Here is a 23781-nt window from a genome sequence, read left to right as displayed (position 1 = left end):
CTTTGCACAGAAGTATTTTAAAAGTTAAAGTACCTTGAAGAAAAAAATAGAAGGACTTTTCAGTTTTTATTTGTTCACTAAAAAGGCAGTGTTCCTATTTATCTAGTAGAGTCCTCAGACATTGCAGACACCTGAGCTATAACACTAAATACATACTGCAAAACATGTTGTAGGTAATGCTTATACTGCTTTCACCATCAACATGAACCTAGCAGTAGTAAAGATCAGATGCTAAACTACAGTTAGAATTAAGGTGTTTTCTCATTGCTTGAGCACTGGACAATGCAGTACATCCTTCCAAGTCACGGCTGTTTCTAGACGGAAGTTATGTCTCATCTTGCTAGATTCGTTTTTAACTTCTTATTTTCCTGTATAAAACATGGTCCTTTGGACTATATGGTTTATAGATGATGATAACAGAAAATGGACTGCTGTACTATTGGTAGACATTCAGAAAAGCAGAACTATTAAATGATGTTCTGTGCACGCTGTGAAGCAATATCATTGTGGAGGAAATGCACTGAAGAATTTTTTCCAACCCCATTATTTGTTCTCTCCAGGACTCAGATAATGCAAGTATGAAATAGCTAAAATAATTTCCTCTGTCTGTTAGAAATGTGAGAAGAAACACTTTTTTACATTTTGAAACACAAAGTTTTCTAAAAGTGCACAGTGTTACCATATATGGAAATTATCCAGACAGAGTTAACCCTATTAATGCACATATACTTAAATGGGGCTAAAACATACTCCTCCTGAGCTTCTGTGGGTCTACAGAAGTCTGAATGGAATGGAGTTACCCAAGTTTTACACTGGCACCTAATATCAAATTAATTCTGTATTTTTAATATTTACCTGTTATTGAAAATTTGAGGCACTTGCGTACACTCTATCATATGGTTTGAATAATTTCAACAGTATTTATATATCAAAAAAAAAAAACAAAAAACAGAGACCTGAATTCCTCATGCAGATTCTGTCTTTGACACATAAAATAAGAAGTTGACACATATAAAATAAGAAGTGTGCATTTATGTAAAACTTCAGAATTTTAAAATTTTGAGCCTTTTCAGCCATCCTTTCTTTTCTCTTAATCATCTTTTCAACTTATTAAACCTGCAGTATAAAGGTTAGTTTCTCCAAGGGATAAAGATCTCAGCTGCTAAGTAAAAACCATATTGTACATTGACAAAAACTACAAAGTTCTGTATCAATAGGAGTTCTGCTATGGCAGGTGACCGCTGATTGCTAGCGAAACCAGCACAGATCTCAGTGCAAACTGATTTTTGCGCCGTTTCTCAGAGGAGATACGTTTGTATATTTGGTGCATCTGCATTAGCATTTTAGTTCAGTTCTAACTCAGCTTTTGAAGCAAATCTTCTTTACCAACCCTCCAAATGTGCTTTGATTCATATTTCAGAGCAGTCTCTGGGATGCAAACTGGGGTCTTTTGGATGAATCTAAAATAGAAGATGCACTCCAGGGGTACCTCTAATGCTCTCTAACCACTTCCAGGCATTGAACACATGGGATCAGTCTAGAGACCACCTGAAGTAATAATCCTTCTAAATGCTTATGGTGTGAATGTCAGCTCCTTAGTGCCATCTGTTTCTCTGCAGATACAGTCCTGTTGATCTACACTACTTGCTAATGTAGACATCATTATACTTCCGTCCTATTTCAGCTCATTTGCTTCCATGGCCTGAGCAGCTCACTTAAACATGTACCAGGTGTCTTTCTTCCGTGGTGGTTTAGAACCGTTACTTGACAGAAACCACAAAAAAACCCACATGAACTCCTTTCTTGGTCACTTTGATCCTTTAGACATCAATAAACAATAATTGTGTGGCAAATCGTATTTTTTCTTGCTAACCTACGTGAAGTTTTTATAAATATTCTGGATAATAAAAATATGGGTAGAACTCCATGTCCCCATCTGTGTTTTTATTCTTATCCCAACATTATATAGTTGTCACCTAAGCCACTTCCACAATCGTCTTCTCCTAGTCCTTGCATGTATCACACTGGCCCCTGTCATTCCAGCTCATACAGTTCACCTCCTTATTCTTGTATTACCTTTGTCTTGTGGTTCTTCTTCAAATTTTGGAGAGTGCAGAGCTTCCATATGTGCTTTCTTGTGCGCTGTAGTCATCTCAGGTTTCTCTTGTTGTTTTTTTAACCCAATGGCCTTTTCTACTAGTCTACTACTCATGATGTGTTCTACTCACATTAGCTATACAATAACAAATAATAGTCTCTCTGATAATGGGACACTTGCAAAGCAGCATCTTTTTTCTGTTCATAATTAGAAAAAAAGTAGGCTTGGGTTTTTTTTTTCTTTCAAGTTGGGTTTAAATAGGTAATATCAATGCTGATGTCATCATAGAAATTACTTAGCATAAACATACACTTCAGGCTCACTTTCAGTGCTACATATCTGTTCCAGAAACTTGATAAAGGATTGCATAGCTCTGCCTGGTCACCATATTTCCCATAAATCAAAGTATCCAATTGACTGTGACATAACCAAAGTCAGAAAATAAACTTCCATTTTTCCCCAAGATCACAAGTGGGATAGTATGACTACAAAGTGATTTTTACTTTTTTTATAACAGGTGAGCAACACCTTACTAAAATGAAAAGACACATTTTGATCAGAGGTAATTGCAGCTCTGATTTGAAGTGAAGGCACAGGGGGCTTTGCATAAGTTAATGGGAAAAGGGAAATCTAATCTGACTTGATCCAAGCTCCCTCCACTTCTCTTCAAGAGAACTTAAAGGAGATATTGTTTGTTATGCCACTAGAGAACATAATTCAGTCCTAATGTCTAAGCAAAGGTCTTATGAGTACTTTGCTTCCTGCAAGACTTACACATGTATTTTTTATAAACAGCAGGCCAAAGCCTGCTCAAGGGTTGAGCAGACAACAAACTTGGATGAGCAAGTTCCAAATGCTCATAAAAAGTTCAGATAACAAGCATTCAAATATCCTGAGTCTGCCTGAAATTAATTTCTGTTCCTTTAGAAATGTGCTTTTCACTCATTCATGCACATTTTCAGGATTATCTAGTTTTGCTCTTCACAGGCTGTGAACCAGGCTGATGGAATCAGTGCATTCAGCTCTTAGTAGTTAGCAGTGGAGCATGAATACCTACTGAAGAGTGGGGAGCACAAGCGGATTTTTCTTTGTTATATACATTTACTGTGGGGAAAGGGGAAGTCCATTATACTTCTAGCAAGTTATACCTACCAGGTATAGCTGGAGAAAACAAGGAATGTTAAGTCAAGAACCAAAAAAGACTGACTTGAAAATGGACTTGAAATTTAGCTGTGATTAACTACAGAGAAGAAATCACGACACCCTTATAAAACCTCATTAAATAAGGTTTCATCGTATGTTGATGTGGAAAAAATTGCCACAGACAGTGACAATACAATTGTGTGTACACCCTCAAATTGGTTCTTCTCAGTGGACAAGATGTAGTGTGGAAGCTAACCGGAAAAGCTCATTTTCTTTTGCAGTAACTATTTCAGCTCGGGCGGTGAACTGTAATAGCTCAGTCTGCACTCATACATTTTGCACAAACAAGATGAGTGCTGCAAAGATTTCCAAGTTCACCAGAGAAACAGATCAAAATAGCTGTCTCTATTCCTTGTCCCCCTTCAGGGACTCCATCAGTCTTTGTATATCAGAAAATGAAAACCTACGAATCTACTGACAGAGCACTAGAAGAATTCCTGAGACACTGCAGGAAAAATGAAGTTTCAACCCAGTATGGGAATAATTTTTTATTTCTTTTCTTACCCATGCACTCACAGTGAAAAATGTTCTTATTATTTCACTAAGAAGACATTAAATATAAATAAATAAATATGTATTTCTGGACTATCCCATCTTGTACCAGAGTGACAAGTATGGGCTGGTTTTCATTGTTCAGTCCCCATGAATCTTTTTCTGCTGCTCCTTGTTTTATCCATTTACATAAGCAAGAGAGAAAAGTAAAAAAGATTTTCTAATGAAACCTTCAGATTTTGTGTATCCCCTGAGGATTGTTTTGGAGATAACCAGAGTTGTTAACTGAACTTTGTTTGTTTCCTAAGCAAATGATGGCCCCAATTCTGTAACCTCCATATGCATGATTTTCTTGTTAGTTTGCAGGAACAGACCCTTTAGATAACTGCAAGCAAAAGCTTTTTCTATTTAATTAGGAAGCCACAAAAACATCAGGCAGTCCTCCAGGAAAAACTAATTACACAAGTCAAGGGAATTGTTTAACTGTAGTGATTATAGGGCTGCTGAATATGAGGAAAGTCACAAATTCAGTGTGGTAGATATTCCTTTGGTGCCATAAATACATTTTTTAAAATGTTTACCCTGTAGCAATGCAGTTTGTTATCTCCTTTAAAAAAAAAAAAAAGCTTCTATTTCCCTGTGGAAAACTTTGAAAAGCTTTGTATTTCAGAACAGTTCTGCTTTCATGTAATATTTGATGCAAAACTATTTTTAATAGGGCATTGTAAGTAGGCACATGATAACAGATACACAACTTATTTATCTAATTCTATTCTATTTATCTAATATATAGGCATATCTATCTTAATAGAGTATTCTGCTTTGAACTTTCAGGAAATATCCTCTTTAAGATTCAGCACGTAACTTTCAAACTCTTGAAAATGGTACATGGTGCTTACAGAAAAAAAACGCATTATGATTTCATTACATTATCTTGATACCAAATTATTCTGTTTCTAAAATGATACAAGATGAGTATCTTAATTCTCCAATCAGCCATAATGACTAACATGTCTTACTTCTGTGGACTACATGTGGGGTACATCTGGGAAATTCTGATGAGGTTGCACCAAGAACTCAAGGAAAATTTATATTTATATATTAATATTAAGGCAAAGCTCTTCTCACCTTCCCTCATCCCATTAGTTGGACTAGTAGAAAGGGAATGAAGTGAAGCACTTTTTATTTCAACAGGTGGTTGCAAGGACTTCTCTCTCCACCAGAGCAGCAGTGTGGAAAAAAGCCATCTCCTCTGCTCCCTCAAAAACAAAGAATGACACCCTTCTCCTCCTCCTCCTGCTTAGTCCCATGCTCCTCCTGCTTAGTTCCATGCTGTGCTGGGCTCTGACAGTACGAGTGGCACCCCCTCTAAACCACGGCACCGCCAGGCACGCACGGGGCAGCTGTCTGTCCGAGGCTCTCTGCTGATGCAGGCAGAAGCCGCTGTTACTCTCAGGCAAGCTGTGGCTTCAGAGGGCTAACTGGGGAGGGGTGACTAGGAGAAAATACATTCCTTAAAAATGAGACCTGATATTCCAGCTAAAGAATAACGTGACCACAGGAACTGAACTGAAAATCCAACACAGGCCTGTTGGATCCATGCCCAAATCCAGCTCCAACTCTGGGATCTGATCAATTTACTGTAAAACTAAAATATTAGTCCAGTATGTGCAATCAGTCATCTGTAGGTACACAACCCACAGCTTAACAAAGAATTTTTGCCTGGAAAGATGATTTTTCAAATACCCTTAACACAGTCAAATCAAAGCTAATTTCCATTATGATTAGGCCATCCACTTACCCCTCAGTGAGGTCCACAGTATTTCCATGCTAAATTTCACATTTCAAACTTAATCTTTTACAGCTCTAGGGCTGGTCAGGGAAAGCTCAGTCACAGCAGTTCTGTTGTAAAAGGAGAAAAGCATTCTTAATGCTTTTGTGTTCCAGCATCTCTGACCAGTAGAGACGCTGCAACTTTCCAGCAAATTCACCAGTATACCAGTGTAGGAGTGGAAGGTTTTATCCTTCTGTCGTGGTTTAACCCCAGCCAGCAACTACACACCACACAGCCATTCGCTCACTCCTCCCACCCAGGGGGATGGGGGAGAGAATCAAAAAAAAAACCACTCATGGGTTGAGATAAAGACAGTTTATTAGGACAGAAAGGAAGCAAAAATAATGATAATGATAATGATAATAATAATAATATGACAATAATAATACTAAAAGAATTAGAATATACAAAGCAAGTGATGCACAATGCAATTGCTCACCACTCATTGACTGATGCCCAGTTAGTTCCCGAGCAGTAATCCGCCCCTCCCAGCCAACTCCCCCCAGTTTATATACTGGGCATGATGTCATATGGTATGGAATATGCCTTTGGCCAGTTTGGGTCAGCTGTCCTGGCTGTGTCCCCTCCCAACTTCTTGTGCCCCTCCAGCCTTCTTGCTGGCTGGGCATGAGAAGCTGAAAAATCCTTGACTTAGTATAAACACTACTTAGCAACAACTAAAAACATCCGTGTGTTATCAACATTATTCTCCTACTAACTCCAAAACACTGCACTATACTAGCTACCAGGAAGAAAATTAACTCTATCCCAGCCAAAACCAGGACAGTATCCACCCCTTATTCTATACGAGCTACACCATGTCCAGGTCCCACACTTGCCAATACATTTTCAATTAATCACCACCACTTTTCCTGTCTTTTGATACGTATACACACAGATATCATTCCCTTAATCTATAGGCCTTTAAATTGTCCATTTAAATGTCCCTTTAAAATGTTCATTGAGTTCATTCAGTCCATGACTTTGGGGTCCATCTGTCATAACAGTCTTTCTGGGCAGGAGGGATGAGGCAAAGTCCGCTGAGTTGGCAGAGCAGGATCGGGGTTCGGTGCAGTGCAGTGGGTGGGTGACATTGGGCACAGCAGGAGGATGGTGTGTAGTGTTGGATTGTTGCATGCTGAAGTCAGTTCTGGTTCCATCACTACTGCACTTTGCTTCGTTTTATCAAAGTTCATTCTTCATTAATTTGGGTGATTCTTACTGTAATACTGTTGATATAGCATATAACAATTATAGTAGTGATGACATACAATGGCAGGGTTATATAGCAATTAAAATCATACAATTTAATTCATTGGCTCTTCTCACCTAAAATCAAATCCCCTTGAGGCACACATTGGACTTCCCCATCCTTCCGCATTACCCACCAAGTGCACCCAGGTCCTTGAGCAAAAGCAATCCCACAAATGGGTTTGCCTTTGTCTGAGGCAGGAGTAACCCAGACTGTCTTTCCTAGCATATTTTTTATGTGCACTACAGGGACTTTATCGCCTTCTACAGTATGTAAAAGTTCTGATTGGACAGGGCCAGCCCGATTGGCAGATCCTCTAGTGTTGACTAACCAGGTGGCTTTTGCTAAATGTGTATCCCAATGTTTGAAGGTCCCACCACCCATTGCTCTCAATGTAGTCTTTAACAGTCCATTGTATCACTTAATTTTCCCGAAGGCTGGTGCATGATAGGGGATGTGATATACCCACTCAATGCCGTGCTCTTTGGCCCAGGTGTCTGTGAGGTTGTTTCAGAAATGAGTCCTGTTGTCTGACTCAATTCTTTCTGGGGCACCGTGTCGCCATAAGACTTGCTTCTCAAGGCCCAGGATAGTGTTCCGGGCAGTGGCATGGGGCACGGGGTATGTTTCCAGCCATCCAGTGGTTGCTTCCACCATTGTAAGCACATGGCACTTGCCTTGGAGGGTTTGTGAGAGTGTGATATAGTCAGTCTGCCCGACCTCCCCATATTTGTATTTCAGCCATCATCCCCCATACCACAGAGGCTTTAACCACTTGGCTTGCTTGATTGCAGCACATGTTTTACATTCATGGATAACCTGTGCGATAGTGTCCATGGTCAAGTCCACCCCTCAGTCACAAGCCCATCCATATGTTGCATCTCTTCCCTGATGGCCTGAGGTGTCATGGGCCCACTAAGCCATAAATAATTCACCCTTATGCTGCCAATCCAGATCTACCTGAGCCACTTCAATCTTAGCAGCCTTGTCTACCTGTTGGTTGTTTTGATGTTCTTCAGTGGCCCGACTCTTGGGTACATGGGCATCTACATGACATACTTTTTTACAACCAGATTCTCTAGCCAGGCAGCAATATCTTGCCACAGTGCGGCAGCCCAGATGGGTTTACCTCTGCGTTGCCAGTTACTCCGCTTCCATTGCTGCAGTCACCCCCTCAGGGCATTTGCCACCATCCATGAGTCAGTGCAGAGATAAAGCACTGGCCATTTTTCTCCATCAGCAGCGTCTAAAGCCAGCTGGATGGCTTTCACCTCTGCAAGCTGACTCGATTCACCTTCTCCTTCAGCAGTTTTTGCAGCTTGTCATATAGGACTCCACACAGCAGCCTTCCACCTCTGATGTTTTCCCACAATGCAACAGGACCCATCAGTGAACAGGGCGTATTGCCTCTCATTTTCTGGCAGTTTATTATACAGTGGGGCTTCTTCAGCATGTGTTACCGCCTCCTCTGGCGATATTCCAAAATCTTTGCCTTCTGGCCAGTCTGCAATCACTTCTAAAATTCCTGGGCAACTGAGGTTTCCTGTCTGAGTCCGTTGTGTGATCAGTGCAACCCACTTACTCCATGTAGCATCAGTTGCGTGATGTGTAGAGGGGACCTTCCCTTTGAACATCCAGCCCAGCACCAGCAGTCAGGGTGCTAAGAGGAGCTGTGTTTCAGTACCAACCACTTCCAAGGCAATTCAAACTCCTTCATATGCTGCCAATATCTCTTTTTCAGTTGGAGTATAGCAGGCCTCAGATCTTCGATATCCCTGACTCCAAAACTCTAGGGGTTGACCTCGGGTCTCCCCGGGTGCTTTCTGCCAGAGACTCCTGGTAGGACCATTCTCCCTGGCTGCGGTATAGAGCACATTTTTAATATCTTGTCCTGCCTGGACTGGCCCAAGGGCTACCGCATGAACAATTTCCTGTTTAATTTGTTCAAAGGCTTCTTGTTGCTTAGGGCCCCATTTAAAATCGTTCTTCTGAGTCACTTGATAGAGAGGGCTTACAATCATACTATAATTTGGAATATGCATTCTCCAAAACCCCACAACGCCTAAGAAAGCTTGTGTTTCCTTTTTATTAGTGGGTGGAGACATAGCTGCTATTTTGTTGATCACATCCATTGGGATCTGACGACGTCCATCTTGCCATTTGATTCCTAAAAACTGGATCTCCTGTGTGGGTCCCTTCACCTTACTTTGTTTTATAGCAAAACTGGCCTTCAGAGGAATTTGGATTATTTTGTTCCCTTTCTCAAAAACTTCTTCTACTGTGTTGCCCCATACGATGATGTCATCAACGTATTGCAGGTGTTCTGGAGCTTCACCCTGTTGCAGTGCAGTCTGGATCAGTCCATGGCAAATGGTGGGGCTGTGTTTCCACCCCTGGGGCAGTCGATTCCAGGTGTACTGGACGCCCCTCCAAGTGAAAGCAAACTGTGGCTGGCACTCTGCTGCCAAAGGGATTGAGAAAAATGCATTAGCGATATCATTTGTTGCGTACCACTTGGCTACCTTTGACTCCAGTTAGTATTGAAGTTCTAGCATGTCTGGCACAGCAACACTCAGTGGCAGCGTGACTTCATTCGGGCCACGGTAGTCTACTGTTAGTCCCCACTCTCCATTAGGCTTTCACACTGGCCACATGGGGCTGTTAAAGGGTGAGCGAGTCCTGCTGATCACTCCTTGGCTCTCCAGTCAGCAAGTCAACTTATGGATGGGAATCAGGGAGTCTCAGTTTGTGTGATATTGCCGCCAGTGCACCATTGTGGTAGTGATTGGCATCTGTTGTTCTTCAGTCCTCAGCAACCCCACAACAAAAGGGTCCTCCGAGAGACCAGGTAAGGTGGACAACTGTTCAATTTCCTCCGTCTCCAAGGCAGCTATACCAAAAACCCGCTGATACCCCTTTGGGTCCTTAAAATACCCTCTCCTGAGATAGTTTGTACCAAGGATGCACAGGGCCTCTGGGCCAGTCACAATGGGGTGTTTCTGCCACTCATTCCCAGTTAGGCTCACTTCAGCCTCCAATACAGTTAGCTGTTGGGATCCCCCTGTCACACCAGAAACACAGATGGATTCTGCCCCTTTATAGCTTGATGGCAGTAGTGCACTACACCGTGCACCTGTGTCCACTGGAGCCTTATACTCCTGTGGGTCTGATGTGCCAGGCCATCGAATCCACACAGTCCAATAAATCCGGTTGTCACTTTCCTCCACCTGGCTGGAGGCAGGGCCCCTCTAATCCTGGTCAGAGTATTCGTTACTCAGTTCTTGTAAAAATGACTTAGAAGTCCCTTCAGGGGGGTCAGAAGTCCTTCTACTCTGTCTGGGGAATTGCTTGCTGGAAACCAGAGCGACCTCTTTCCTGGAAGAATCCCCTTTTGTGGTTGTTTTTCCTTTCAATTCATGTACCCTTGCATCTAGGGTCGAGGTAGGTTTTCTATCCCACTTCCTCATGTCCTCTCCGTGGTCATGCAGGTATGTACTTTCTATATTCTCTCTCTTGATCAGAGGAATGTTCATTGATAATAGCTGAGATACTGGTCCATACAGGTGGGGAGTAGGACTTCTCGGTGAGTTCGATCAGTTTTTCAGACTTTTCGGACAGTTTTTCCACAGCCAAGACGCAGGCTCGTAGGGAGGAAGAGAGATTTTCTTCATATTGCCGGAGTTGGCGAGCCATTTCATCCACCGTTGGCGCCTCTTTGTCTTTCCAGGTTAGTACTGCCAATGGGTTGGCATACAACGATGGTGAGCTCCGTACAAACCTCCGCCACATGGGTCGTGTGCATTGGACTTTGTCTGGATCTCTGGGTAATTGTGCATTGTCCAGGTCATAATAAATCATCTCTAGCACGGCTAATTCCCTCAGGTACTGAATACCTCTTTCCATGGTGGTCCACTTGCCTGGTTGACATATAACATCTTCCTTGAAGGGATACCTTTCCTTCATGCTTGACAGGAGTCGCCTCCAGAGGCTGAGGGCTTGTGGTTTTTTTCCAATTGCCTTGTCAATGCCCCCTTCCCTAGCAGGTGATCCCAGCTGCTTGGCTTCCCTACCCTCTAATTCCAGGCTACTAGCCCCATTGTCCCAGCATCGGAGCAGCCAGGTGATGATGTGCTTGCCTGGACGATGGCTGAAATCTTTTCACTTACCCCGCAGCTCACTCAGGGATAGGAATGGGGTGATTACCTCTGGTTCTCCCTCTTCCTCCTGTTCTCGTGATGACCCTGGTTCATCTTCATCCCTTACTAAGCGAACTGATTTTTTTTGTATTTCTTCTTCTGTGTAGGGGCGACTGATACCGGCACAGGTTGGTTCTCTGGTTCAGCTGCAGTGCCTGTCGCCGGGGTTGGAGTAGCTGCAGTGTCTGTTGGTCTGTTTTCCCTCCCTTCCCCTTGAGGGTGCTGCATAATATCGACCAGTGTTTGGTAGATACTTGCCAGGGCCCAGCACAATGCAGTAAGTTGTGCCTCTTTGGAATAGCTACAGCATTTTCCTTTCAAATATTCTGTCACTTTATCAGGGTCTTGTAGTTGTTCGGGAGTGAAGTTCCAGACCATTGGAGGTGAGAAGTTCTCTGGATACCTGCCCATATTCTCCCACATGCCATGCCACCCATGACTATCCAGCCTTGGGGCAGATCTCTGGGTGGTATTCTTAAATAGTTGTTTAACCTTAAACAAGACCTGGAACACATTCAGGAGACATAGCAATAGGAACACGCTGGTTTGAACATCCCAAGGATATTCAAAATTCTCAGGAGCTATTGTAATTTGCCTGGAGGAGAAGGGGAAGGTAAAAAAATGTGTCTCCCCCATGGAATGCCTCTCCGATGAGAAAAGGAACAAGGTGTAATTATTAATATTTTCTGACAGATGGCTCCCAAAGTACGGAGATGATGGCAATGCTGAGTACAAATATCAGATTAGTTTCATGACCAAGAATTCTATCGTATCATAAGCCAGTGTTACAAAGTACAACAACATGATAACTCTAGCCCAGTTCCCATGGGTGATAAACAGCACAACAGGGAGCATAGGCTGCAAGTAAGGTATTACATACTGCACCTTTAAGAACAAGTGCACCAACTTTGAGAGCAAATAAATCAACATTGTGACCAGCGACTATTGAACTAATATAATGAATGCTTATAACAAATTTGTTCTAATGCATTCCAGTCAGATTTGTCGTTATCTGAACCCGTTGTGGCCCACATTGGGCAACAAAAAGGACTGTCATGGTTTAACCCCAGCCAGCAACTAAGCACCATGCAGCCGTTTGCTCACTCCCCCCACCCAGGGGGATGGGGGAGAGAATCAGGAAAAAAAAACAACTTGTGGGTTGAGACAAAGACAGTTTATTAGGACAGAAAGGAAGCAAAAATAATGATAATGATAATGATAATAATAATAATATGACAATAATAATACTAAAAATATTAGAATGTAGAAAACAAGTGATGCACAACGCAATTGCTCACCACTCACCGACTGATGCGCAGTTAGTTCCCAAGCAGCGATCCACCCCTCCCAGCCAACTCCCCCCAGTTTATATACTGGGCATGATGTCATATGGTATGGAATATGCCTTTGGCCAGTTTGGGTCAGCTGTCCTGGCTGTGTCCCCTCCCAACTTCTTGTGCCCCTCCAGCCTTCCTGCTGGCTGGGCATGAGAAGCTGAAAAATCCTTGACTTAGTATAAACACTACTTAGCAACAACTGAAAACATCAGTGTGTTATCAACATTATTTTCCTACTAACTCCAAAACACTGCACTATACCAGCTACTAGGAAGAAAATTAACTCTGTCCTAGCCGAAACCAGGACACCCCCTAAATAATTCTTTCTTAGGGTGTGACAATCTGAGAAAAATGGTGTTACAGAAAAATGTCTAGCCACAGAGGCAGCTGGCAGCCCTCCTAAACTTTGTCCATCTTATTGCATGCACATTATTTTGTATATCTGCACGAAAATATTGTTTTAGTTGCCCTAGTTAGTGCCCAGCAGTACTCACCTATTTCAAATTTATTATAAGTGCTTATTATATACATGTTATTATAAGATTACCAGAGAAATAAACCAGGACATCATAAAACAGAGAAAGAAATCAGCTGTTACAATGAATGTACAGGTGGAATAAATTCTGATTCTCTAACAGTAATAATACAGGGGGAGGAGGGGGGAGATAAATTCAATATTAAAAACAAGAGGAAAAAGGAAAATATGTACTATGTGAGGAAGGCAACCACAAACCATATTGTTTTCTCAGAAAAACCTTGCTAGAACATTTATGCCCTTTCAGAAACACATGTATATGTAGGATAAGAACTTTTATCTGCTTTGGGAGTATCACTGTTACCATGAAAACGTTTAACTAACAGAATTGATAAGTATATATTTATGTTAGTGTGCTAGTGTCTTCTAGATCCACAAGGCTATCTGTTTTTTTATTAAGTCTCAGGCCTCAGGAGATAGAAGACAGTCTCCACTTCCCTGTAAGACACAAGCCAGACCCACCTTCACCTGGAGGTAAGGTGCAAAGAGGGAAGAAAAAAGTGTATCAAGTATACCAGATGTGTGTAAAACAGAACATTTCACACTGACAGGGCATAAACTGTCTTTCTGCCCTGTCTTTATACAGCACCTTGTACCATGGGTTCTGCTCCAGTAGGGTCCTAGCTTCTATTACTGTCTGAATAAGTAGCAACAACAGCCAAAATGGTTTACAAGCACACTGCACCTTTTTAATGACAGAGGTTATAGAGCAATTTGTAGAGTTGAAGTGGCATCAGATAGGGCTTAGAACTATTCTGAACATCAGAAATTTTTACCTGTAAATTAAGAAACACTGTGCTAGAGTTCAGCTTTAGAAATTCCAGTCAACATTTATAACTGGTGTCAGCAGTTCTATAATATCCATATATATATGTGTCTCTGTGTGTGTGTGCGCACGCGCTTGTGTATATATATATATATCTTTCTCCCATAGAGACATACTCAGGAACAGCTGGTAAGTAAGGACAGTAAGCTCAGCAGGAGAGGGATGAGCACTCATCCCCGCTCTGTCAAAATAATGTACCTTCCACTACATTCTCCTTTTAAAGTATTTTACAAAGCAGTTCTTTAGGACTTTGAAGCATCTGCCAAAACTCCTTCAACATTTTGATCTCTATGTCACTTACCTTGCCCTAGGCTGGGGACAAACCATAATATAATTTCTTAAATTAAGCTGACATATGGCACTCCATTGTTTCTGGTTACTACTGCCACAAAAAGACATCAACTGCTTTGCGGTTTTAATACATAGATATCAAAATTGAATGCATTACTGGCCTGTACTATGCACAGGGTTTGTGGTCTCATCTGATCCTAAAGCCTGTGAAACCCTGAGACTCTGATAGGCACATCTACCTGTCTTGTGCCAGCCTTCTTTGCTACAGCTCAGTGAGGAGCATTGACCCAAAGAATAAATCTGTGCTTGCCATTATAGTGTGTTTGCTCTGTACACAGGGAAGCTCAGAAACGTTTTGCTTCTACTGGTAGTCTACCTGTTCAATTCTCCAATACAGTCTTGGGTTTTGGAGAGCACATCTTGAGCCATAAATGCATTCAGAGAAGGAGTAATAATGATACCTCAGCAAATAGCCTAGTTAATAACCCAGAGATTAGCAAGTGAACATGCCCTGTATTTAGATGAACTTTCACCATTCTGGTTATCCAGTTTTTCTAGAATTAGGACAAACAGTTCTGTGAGCACCAAAATAAAACTTCATTTCTTATGGCTGCCTCACTTTTTGTTGCATCTGATGTCTAAGTCATCTGTTCCTGGAGCTTTTCTCAAGTATTCATTATAGCGGCTTCTTATGTTAATTCTCTGTGTCTAATAAGATTATCCTTCCCTTCATTCAGGACAGGTATGTACAGAATTTCTATTTCATCACCTATTTTCATGAAAATAACAGTCTTTTAATGTCTTTCAAAACCTCTTCTGATTAATTTTCTTGAAATTGTCGGCTGGGTTTCAGACTTGTTGAGTAGGGTAAACAGAGACAGACGTGGTCATATAGAAATCATAGAGGAAATTGAGCTAAAAGTTGAACAGAAAAATGCCTATATCTGCAGTGATATAATTCTAAATTATCTTGACCATGAGCTCTAACTGGAACTAATGGCAGTGAAGATCAGATAGGAGGCATGTATACAGGCAGGAGTAGACAATAACATTGAGGCCATTAAAAAGTCAGATATGTGTCTCTGTTATTAATGATCAACAAAACAGAGTCCTGTTCCCCTCCCACAGTGTTACCATTGACATCTGCTGCTCAGCAGCTTAGCATATTAAAGTCTGAGTGCCATTTTGGGAGGAACTGATTTCCAGAAGGAGGGATGAACCTTGGGTGAAACAAAGCAAGATATTTTCCATTGCCAAACCCCAGAATAGAATTTAATGTAATTAACAAGCAATATAATCTGGTGTGTACAACTCAGGAGGAGTTCTTCCTCCTACTCTTTGGCTGAACTGTCTATTTGTATTACAAGGTCTTCAGGAGGAGACTGTCTTTCTATATGCGTCGGTAAAGTGCAAGGCACCGAGGTGCCTGGTTTTAGCTGGGGCCAAATGCTGCCAAAAGACAAATATGTTCTTACTGTAATATTAAAGTTCTCCTTTTATAGCATCTGTTTGACCCATGGAGAGCTGTGGGCCAGTGTACAGCTTTATCAGGGCTTGAGTACCAAGAGGGTCTCTTGCCATCCCTGGACAGCAGCACTGATTCCAGTACTACTGCACCTTCTCATCTCCTCCCATGTCGTTTCCTGACATTTCATATAGCATTGCTTTGCCATAACAAGCTATTTAAAAGCATTCGTGCTCATCATATTTACCCACACTTGGCACCCACCCCAGACTGGTATTTAGGATACCCCTGCCCCCATTGCACCCCTGCTACGGCCATCAGTGGTGTGCTAAGGGGAGCTGCCAGAGGCTCCCAGAGGGGAAAGGCACAGCCTGTTGCTGTCCTTAGGGCCAGTACTGGCACTATAAGTCCTCAAGACCTTCATGTCCTTCTAAAAAGTGAGATCCTTCTGATCAGAAGTCACTGGGAAGGTATCTGTGCCATCAACCATATAGAAACTTGGATAATACAATTTGAAATTTGATTCTTTATTAGTAGTTAGACGGCAGGTGCTACTTTCATAGTTGACATCCTCAGTGATGATGTACAAACAGGGAAGTAAATATAACTATTATAAATTTCAATCTCTATAGCAAACTAAGAGGAAGTAACTCAAAGATATCTAGGGGGAAAAGACAAAAATCTGATACAGACCCCATGTTTTTTATTATTTTTTTCCAAGGTGCTGATTTACTGTTTTAAGCCACAGAGGAAAAGGAAAGAATTAGGTATTGGTAATCGAGTGCCCTTTAAATGAAATGTGTATTTATTTGTTATTTTCATTCCTTGTCTCTGTTTCATGAATTTGACTTCTCTGATACTAAAGCATAGAGATCTAAATAAGAAATACTGAATTTATTCGGAGAAGTCATTTTTGGAGCTTACTACAGCCACAATAAGTGTTGCTTTCTAGATTTACAGGGCTCTGGTTCTCTTAGTATTAGTTTTTATTTTATTTTTACCCTAGTTCACAGATATAAAACTTTCACGGAACAGGGTCAGCAGCTCTGTGTGAAATGTAGGCTCAGCAATTGCCTTCAGTTCCTCAGTCCTCGGTAGGCAGCATATGAATAAGCTATGAGGAGAGAATGTTCAGACCTTGAAAATAATACAAGTAGTTTGACAATGCAAATATTAGCAGAAAAGAAGGAAACTCAGGTGTAAAGACAAGTTAAAATACAAGTAACTCAACAAAATAATTTATTAAGTAGAATTTTAACCCTCGTTCCTAAGCTGAAAGAAGGATAAGGGAAAAGTACCCAAAGGAAAATCCCGTATGCCATGCTGTGGTGGATTGACCCTGGCTGGACGCCCACCAAAGCCTCTCTGTCACTCCAATACACATGCCTACTCCTCTTTCTGTTGACTTCCACTACTTAGTCATCACATATATCATAGAATGTCTGTAAAGATTTGGAGAGCACAGCAATCACACTATGCATGAGACCTGGCATATATAAATGATGCATTTGCCACTAGAGCTACTGCTCATCTCCATAATCCCCATAAATTTTGGGAAGAAAGAGCAAGAGAGGCTCCTATCTGATGTAAATTGGCAAAGATCTATTAATGTCAGTGGTGCTGGGCTGATTTACACCACCTGAGGAAGCAGCCTTGCTTAGCCATTGACTAAATGCCACCACTAGTGAACAGAATGAGTCAAATAAACTGCAGCTAGGACTCACCACGATTCATTGGATTCCTTAAGAAGTCGTGATTCTAGGTACATAGTCCTATTACAGATAAATTTAGAGATAGATTTATCTAGGAAATGCCAGCAAGCTTCAGATATATAGGTATAGATAGCTATAGATACAGACAAAATTTCTTAATTCTAATCTTAGTTACACTGCTGGAAATCCAGCTGGATTCCGCTGACATTTACGGAGTTGATTTTAGCCACAGTACCAGAAACCGGAGAGAAACTTTAGAAATAGCTGGTGAAGAGAAAGGGTTTTCCATCCATGTTATTCTACTTTGTTCTGAGAAGACTTGTTATCTCAGTATGTTTCCCATGCTCAACCCTTAAGCACTGCATATATATCCAGACTGCTGAGGCAGCACCACCACCGTGCCTGCTTTTCCTGTGAGAATATGTTGCAGTGACATGCCAGATTTCCAGCACAGGGAAGAGTCTGCTGTTATCTTCTCTCCCAATGTGCAGGGAAGCTCAGAGTACACTCCATTGCCTTCAACTCACTTCTTCAGATATGTAGCCCACAGCTTTCAAAAGAAAATCTTCCTGGCTTTTCTTTGCCTCAGTTCCACAGGCATCTCTGAGTACCCACAGGTATCTCATCCATTTCCTCCCTAATCTCTCTGCAGGCTATAATCATCTCCTAAGATACAAGAAATTTCACAGAGGATTCCTCACAACAGTGGCTGTTACCAAAACAATGCAGGTTTTGGGTCACACTAAATTTCTTCATTTCTTATCATACTATTTCAGCAAATGGTTACAAAATGAACTGCACATATTTGTGCAACCACAGCAATCTCACTTAAAGATTTAAGGGAATTTATCTGTTTATTTTTTCTGGGTAACCTGTTTTTTTCTGGCTGACTACTGATCCTTTCAAGGCATTCAGCCAGCTTCTGGCTCCACATAATGTTTAGTTTCTAAATCACTATACACCATTAAATCCTCACCACTTAACTCTTTCAAAGTCTTGATTTTATCACCCATATCTGCCTGATCGTAACTGTTTATAGGTTATATTTCTGAGTTCAGGGACATATTAGACCTAAGCCACAACGCAGGCAAAGCTCTCACCTAGTCACCTGTCAAAACTACTATGCTATGTTTGAGATATAAGTTACTCACACTTCCTGCCCACCTGTCTCATTTCCGCTTGGTTAAGCAAACCTTTGAGCATGTAATGGAGTGTGCTGAAGTGTCAGTAGCATTGAGGATTACATAGGTAAAGCACACCACCTGATGCAGCCCTATCATCCTACAAGGAAAACCTTATTGCAGTCTACGTATGGACTTAGCTTTCCTGCATGACCCCAGTTCTGGTTCATGTCTCTTCTGGGTCCAAGAGAGGAGTCTCACACTTCAGGAGAGCCAATGGACCAGCAGATACACCTCCCTTTAACTTGTTGAACTCTTCTGTTTCCTTTCCATAAAAGCAGCTTTCCACAGGAACCTGTCCACCATAAATTCACCTGTGATGTGCTTCACACCTTGCACAACACCAACAGCCCACCAAGACTTGAAAACTAATAGTATATAAATGGCGGGGAGTTGGCTGGGAGGGGTGGATTGCTGCTTGGGCATCGGTCAGCAGGTGGACAGCAATTGCATTGTGCATCACTGGGTTTTTTTCCTTTTTTTCCTTTTTTTCCCACTTCTTTTTTTTTGTTATATTCCTTTTCATTACTATTATTATTATTATTATTTCATTGTTATTATTGTTAGTATTATAGTTTACTTTAGTTATTAAATCGCTCTTATCTCAACCCACGAGTTTTACCTTTTTTCCTGATTCTCCTCCCCATCCCACTGGGAGCAGGGGGGGAGTGAGGGAGCGGCTGCGTGGTGCTTAGCTGCTGGCTGGGGTTAAACCACTACAATGGGAAAGCTGAAGGACTGACTGACTTTCCAGTAAGCAAACAAGAGTTGATTGATTGGTTTTCACAATTTCCATCATTTTTCTGTCAGCTATGGCTCTTTGGAGTTTGAAGCTGAACTGAACATTTTTTATTTGATATCTGTCACCATCATCATAAAGACTTTCCCTGTTGTCCCACAAATGTGCATTATTTTCAGGATTTGCAGCCAAACATTTAGCCTTCTTTCCAGTATCTTCAACCACATATTTGTCTCAGGTGTCAATAATACTGGAGACAGACATTAGAAACACCTATGCTGTTTTTCAGGGCTTTATCTACAAATCGTGCTGAGGAGAGACCTTCCATCACTAATTACCAAGTATGCAGTGTAGACATACTATACACTACATAAAACTATATCTATATAACTTTACATATATATATCTAAATATGTAAGAGTGTAACTCTTAAAATACACACACAATCACAAAATGGCATGATACAGCACCTGAATTGCTTTAATAATTGCTTTTAACTGTTAAACAGCTGACTGTTATGATCTGTTAGGAAACTCCTGACCTATACAGATATTATTACTTTCATTTTAATAAATCTCAGATCAATTTAGATGGGTGTGGTAAGAAATAAATATCAATTATCACAGCTGAGCAGAATAAGAATAATAATAAAAGAGGGAAAAAGACTATGACCTGTTAGGATATAGTTTATTCAGGCAAATTATCATGCCAAGAACAGTTCCAAAGTATTTCATTAGTGAGGTCCATAAAAGATGTCCAAATAAATTTGTTCTACTCGATTTGTTGCATGCCTAGTTTATCAAGAACAATCTAATGGAATGTTTTTGTTAAATTAATAATATTTCAGATTGCAAAACAAATTTGGTTAGCTAATTGGAAATTTTATGCACTCTATAAAGGGGAAAAATTTCCATTTTTAGGAGAAAAATGGTTCCAACATTCACCAGTTTATTCAGTGCCAGCAAGGTTTAAAGATATTCAACCATGTGCAGCTAATAAATTAAAGTCATAAGAGAAAGCTGGACTACTCACGAAGAAACAGAATCTCTTGTCTGCAAACGCAAGCTTTAAAGGGAAAATTAGGTGTATACTTTGTATCTCAAGTAAATGGCATGGAGACAGAATGCAATATAGCAGAAAATATATTGTTATCCGAGGCTGCAAAAATCTATCCTGCACAGTCAGTCATTAAACAGAGATTCTGTATGTATAAACTCCACATTCTTACCAGCAGATCAAACGCAACTTGGTGAACGCAGAATTGCCTACCTACTTTATCTTCATACAAATGAGCTGAAGTGTCCTTGGCAAAGAATGCAGAGTCATGCCAACAGAATACAGATTTAATAATGTTGTAACCAGGTATTTTATTAAAGCTGCAGTGAAGTGTCTGCATGGACAGAAAATTCTGGTGAACAACATTTCAAACAACAAGTAGTACCTATTGTTTGTCCAGTAAATTACTTGGTTACTGTGATGAGGAAAGACCCAGAAGACCACTAGGAAAAATAGTTTCTTTTAAGTAAGTCATTAAAATATCTATTTGTAGGGAGCTAGGAGACATAATTCATAAAAAAATTTGTTTCTGAGAAATTCTCAGTTGGAAGAAATATCAAGCAGCCAAGAGATTCTTTTTTGCCTCTTTCTCATCATTATATAAAGTGATAAAACCTAAAGAGCTGCCAGACCTAAAAAAAAAAGTATATACAGCTCTTCGTCTCTATTTCAAGACAAACCTCATTCTTATTTTAAGTCCTCTCTAGTAAAGAAATGCAATGGGTTAAAATCAGATTGGAGGAAAACGGGAATACCTCTTTTTTGTTTTTCTCTTCATGTTACGTACATGTGATCACTTTTATGAATATTAGACATACTGCCAGGTAAATGTTCTTAAAATGTTAAAAACAGAAAATATATGAATGATGGATTGTAAGAAATGGATTGAGCAAATGTAAAGCAAGAACAACCACCATAACATTTCCCTTGACAGAGATTGCTTTGATTTGGATTGAATTTGTCCAGAAACAGAACATTTTATTTGGGTTTTCTAATGATAATTTTCAAACAGCTTTAGAAAAACAAGTATTTAACATTTTACTGTAAGAAAACAAAATCTGAATTTATCTTTAAAGAAGAAGTAATACTGATGGAAAAATCCTATTCAGCTCTACTAATAAGTAATGTATTCCAAAGTCACAGTATAAATTTTGATCAATTCAGGGAAAAAGAAACAGCAAACACCAAATTTCTTGGTGTGTTCTTTTCAGCTTCTTTCAGAAGAATTTTGCTCACTTGATCAGGTGGGTTGTGCAACTGTAATTTACTGTTTCAAAAAGTATTTCTTACTGTAGGTCTTCAACCATAGTCTTCTGTCTTATGAGGGTTATCTTTGCATGTTTTACCAGGAATTCCTGTGCATAATTTTTGGGTTATCTATCATAACAGAACAAAACGAATGAACAAACAAAACAAAAAAATGGAATGGAATCAAGAAAACCTAACCCATGACTCAATAACAGTGCAGACTCTGCATGTGCATATACCCAAAGAGGAACGTTACCTTAGAGCTTTCTTGTTTGCAATAACTTCCCTTCTCTGCCCCTTACAGCCTACTCGTTTTCCTTCAAACTGTTCATGCCTCACTGCTGAAATGACTTCAGGTCCTCAGAAAACTCTGAGGACCTATCATGGGGACAAGACTTTTACAGGGATTAAAGTTATCTGAGGTGCAGGCCGTACATGAGAAAATATAGCAATTTAAATAAGATTAAAAATATTAATCCCTGCAGGCATTCAGAACTGCCTGTCACATGATTGTTGGTCTTAGTATTCTCACATGAACTCTTTAATATATAGTAATTGCTTACTGTGTTACTGTATAAATAACACTAGACAGATAGTTTAAGACAAATACCTCTCCTTTTGCTTTGGTGACAACTATACAAATCGTTAACAGTGCCTAGACCACTTTATTGCTGTGAAACATCTGAACAAGAAAAATAATGGGATGGGATAAAAATAGCCTTTAATTATCTCTAAAATGAATTTGCTGCCCCATAAACCATGATGGCCTTTTACACTGACCAATTACCCCGGAGTACTACTGTGAGTGCCTGTACCTATTTTCGAAAGTCTGGGTACAAAAGCTATTATAGAAAGATGCGAGGAGCAGCTACAAGGTAACCTTGTGGTAGTTGGAGTAGGAATGGGTGGAAACTGGGAAAAAAACCCTGACAAAACTCTCAGTTGATTTATTTTAGCAGTATTTGTGACTATCTCCAGCCATAAGAAAAACTGGACTGTCACTGCTCTCTATGTGCATGTGGGAAGCTCAGCATCACTCATGTTTCCACACAAGCATTGCACGCATTTTCTCCCTGCTTTTTCAGAAAGGACAGAAAGCAAGAGGAAGGTTTTAAAATGTTAAGTTTCAATTAAAGATGTTTCAAACTTTTGAAATTAATTTTTAAGATTTTTTCCAAAGTTTTCTGAAGTTTTCATTTGTCAGCCGTGACTTCATATGTGATATACACACATAATACGTATTTATAGTAAAGCAAGTATGTATACTGTACAGACAGTGCATTTAGGGGGACAACCCCACAGAAATTATCAAAAGCTTTGTCATTGGCCAGAGTAAAATTGGGATTTCATCCTGAATACTTCATTCTGGCATTGAACTCCTGACGTTCTATGCTTTAAAATTTCAAATGCAAGATATAAATGAACTCACTTAATCCCACAAATTAAAAGACTCCAATTCTTTTAGCCTATTATATCTCTCAGAAGTTTCTTTTAATGTTATCCAAAAGTATGTTGACTGCAGGATGTTATTTTAAGAACATCTAATTTTACATTTCTGACATAACACTTCTGATCTTAAAATTAGCAATCTAGAAGCATAATGACTGGAATGATTCTGAAATTACTACAAACCATCTGAAAAAGAGGGGTTTTTTCCTGATACATTTTAGAAATAGTAAAAAACTTGTGCTCATCCATTTAACACAAAGAAGCAACTTTAGGAACTACAAATAAAAAAGCAACTGCACAAAGTTGTCCTAGTGTGTCTACTGTTTATTGAAATAAATGCTTCATGTCACTGAATTAAAAATTTAAAATAAACAAAGGAAAACCTTCATTTTTCAAACAAAAATGTCTGATGTATTTTGTTATTTAAAGAAGTTTATTTAACAGGACGTTGAATATTCCTAAAGAGAGATTTGAGAGCAATCTTGAATATTCTTACAGCTTCATTATAAGGCCACACAAACTCTGAATGTTAAAACCAACACATCCAATAGTTCACTGAAATAATTAATGATATGAAAATCCAAGTTCGCCCTGCTTGTCAGTCTGTAAGAACATAATAAATGCCCTACCGTGTCTGACGAAGCATACATCTAAGCATAAGTTTCTGCCTAGGACAGTGGCAGAGGAGATTCTGGTTAAAGAAAACCCTCAAGCCTGGCCAGTTTCTGGGGTCCCTTCTCCTCAGCCACTCTTGTATTAGGGATGCTAAAAGTACGTCCCTGCTTAGTCCTTTTTGTATCCATTTATAAATAGATAGTCCAAGAGTTTGTCTACTCCTCTAACTACTTATCTGCTGCCACAACCTTC

The sequence above is a fragment of the Gymnogyps californianus genome, chromosome 1 (assembly GCF_018139145.2).
Source record: "Gymnogyps californianus isolate 813 chromosome 1, ASM1813914v2, whole genome shotgun sequence".
Taxonomy (NCBI): domain Eukaryota; kingdom Metazoa; phylum Chordata; class Aves; order Accipitriformes; family Cathartidae; genus Gymnogyps; species Gymnogyps californianus.
This window is presented reverse-complemented; position numbering follows the sequence as displayed.